The following is a 2,896-nucleotide window of genomic DNA, read 5'->3' on the forward strand; positions in this document are numbered from 1 at the left end:
TGACTAAGTGGGAAACAAAAGATTTAAAGGTTCTAAAGTCCTGTTGTTCCCAAGCAAAGATGTATTATTGTGGATGAAGTTAATTTATGTCATGAATGACATTAACAATGAACCTGAAATCAGGAGAATTAAATCTAGTCTTGTCTATTCCATTTTCTCAGTGTTATCTACCACCTTCTCACATTCTCTTGTAAAGTACAGAAACAGTCTGAATCAGCCAGTGGTTCTCTTAATGTGGTGCCCAGACCTATAGCATCAACATTACATACAAACTTGTTAGCAATGCAAGTTCTTGGGCTCAATTCAATTAAGTTCTTAATTCTTGAATAGGTCTCAGACCAAGTCAATTATCATCTCTGAGCACAGAGTCCAGTGATCTGTTTTCACAAGCGCTCTAAGTGATCCTGACAGTAATGTTTGAGAACCATTGGGAGAAGTGATCACTGTATTAGCTTCTGACACTCGAATATTATGATTCCATCTGTGACTGTCCGGTTTCAGGTCACTGAATTTCAAAGTGATGTAAGTTTGCTACATTTAAATTCTTTACTGACTCATCATGCTAGAGAACAGGATACCGAAGGCTGACCTACTGGAATGTTATTGCCTTAGTCCTCATCAGAGAACTATGGAATCAGAAAACAGAAAGGAATCATGAATCTAAAGAGAACTGATGTTATTCTGAGTGTTTTGTTACCTTAAGAAAAAGTATGACACTGAATCCCACAGTGAGAGCTTCTATATTCTGAGTTCTTAATCTAGCATCACGTATCACATGAGAGTTTAATAAATCTTTATTGTTTCCTAAGGCAAAAGACAGCCAAGCTGTGATTAGCAGCCTGGAAGAAGTGGCCTGTGTTTGCTTCCATGTTTCCAACTGGGCTAAAATCAGGCCTACTTGTCTCCTTGAGTCAGGCATTCCCAAATAGAATGTTGGCTTTATCTCTTAATTTGACACTCACATTACCATAGGTTTATTTGGCAGATAAGCACAACTCCTTTGAAGTCAGATCTCTGGACAATAGAACACAAATAATTCCAAGGATACTAATAAACAACAAATTTAGGAAGATCTCTACCTCATTTTCTTCCAGTAATCCCCTGTTCATCAGCAATGATGGAGGAAGACCTCTAAGCTTCTAGATTAACCACAAACCCTTCTATAAAAGCACACCACCAGGTGACCTCACACTTTAATGTTCAATACTAAAAACAGCAAGGGAGCAAAGACAGGTGTCTCTCCTTCCTCAATATCATAAACTATTGTTTGGTATTTTTTTAAAAAAGATACAGTGAGAAAAATTAAGACACGTGCAAATTCTGTCAGTTACAAAAAATTTCTGGAATAAAATAGAAATTTAAGAAGGAATACTCACTGCATGGACAGAAAGATGGCCACAAAACAAACTTGTTCAGAGCTCTGGTTATGAAGCAGGTAGGTCCCTTCTTTAAAGCCAAGGAAACCTAATACATGTGTGGAATAGCTCTACTCACCTATTTTATACGAGTACAAAATTATAAACATCTATTCTGCACCATCTCAGAGACTGACATTTTATATTTGGCAATGATAAATATGAGAAGGGCTGGAAATTTTTTTATAAACCACTTTGTAGTTCAAGTTTACTTAGGCTGATATATTTGCAGATATTTTGCATTCTTTTATTAAAAATAATCTAGGCACAATTTCCAACTCTGGACACCCTTTATGGTTTATATACGGAAGTCCCCTCAAACCTTCATGAACTCCTGGCGAGGCTTTTGGGAGATGACTGGAATATGGGTGTGACACTCATTACTAGATTAGTTCACTAATGGGTTTCTAGCTGGATATAATGTTGGGAGATGAAGCTCGGTGGGAAGAAGTGGGTCAATAGGGGGGTGATCTCTCTCTCTCTGCTTCCTACCTGCCAATCCATGAACTGCTTCTCCTCTGCCATGCCCCTCTGCTCTACCAGCATGCTTTGGAACCAAGTGACTATGGACTGGAAGCTCTACAAGCTGTGAACTAAAATAAATCTTCCTTCCTTTAAATTGTAGGTGCACAATGAGAAAGTAATTTAAAACAATACCTGTGTACTGTGATGACCCCATAAAGACGTTGATTTGACATTTTGGGATTTCCTCTGGACTACAATACATAATCTATGAAGTAGATATTATTGATGTTTTCATCATATATAGTGAGAAACTGAGAAACAGAAAAGCTAACCTAATCAGTTACAAAAGTAGTCAGTAGAAGAGTTGATATTTAACCCACACTACCCATCTCCAGAGTTCATGCTCCTGGATGATCATGTTATTCTTGTTTTGTTTATTCCAAGAATCACTTAGGAATTTTTTTGTGCTTTGGTACCAGGGATTGAACTCAGGACCTTGTACTTGCAAAGCAGGAGAGGTGCTACTGAGCTCAATCCCCGGCCCACTTAGGAATATTTTTGATGGCAAGTAACAGAAAACCCAACTGAGAGTGCCTCTTAAAATTTGAAATTTGTTGTTGTTGTTGTTCCACAGCAATTACGCAGGTAAGCACTGGTGTTGCTGTCAATGTCCTCAGAGTCAGACACTCCCCATCATCTTAGCATCCTCACGCTCATTATCCCATAGCCCCTGCTCTTCCAGATATCACTTCCCCATCCCAAGGAGGGAGAAAGGTTAGAAGGAAAAGCTTCTAGTAGAAAATTTGTTTTTTCCATCAATAGATTAATTTCATTAGATTACTTGCTACATCTAACTAGCCAGAACAGCATCACATGCTCATTCTTCGACCAACCAAAGATCTAGCAAATGAAATCATCATGACTAGTTTAGAAGAATCATTTCAATTCTGAGTGAAAAGGGGTCCAGAATCATTGCCTTCTGAATAAATTGGACTTTTTTTTTTTTTTTTTTTTTT

Source organism: Fukomys damarensis, unplaced genomic scaffold (genome assembly GCF_012274545.1).
Source record: "Fukomys damarensis isolate Sample0158 unplaced genomic scaffold, DMR_v1.0_HiC HiC_scaffold_1, whole genome shotgun sequence".
NCBI classification, from domain to species: Eukaryota; Metazoa; Chordata; class Mammalia; order Rodentia; family Bathyergidae; genus Fukomys; species Fukomys damarensis.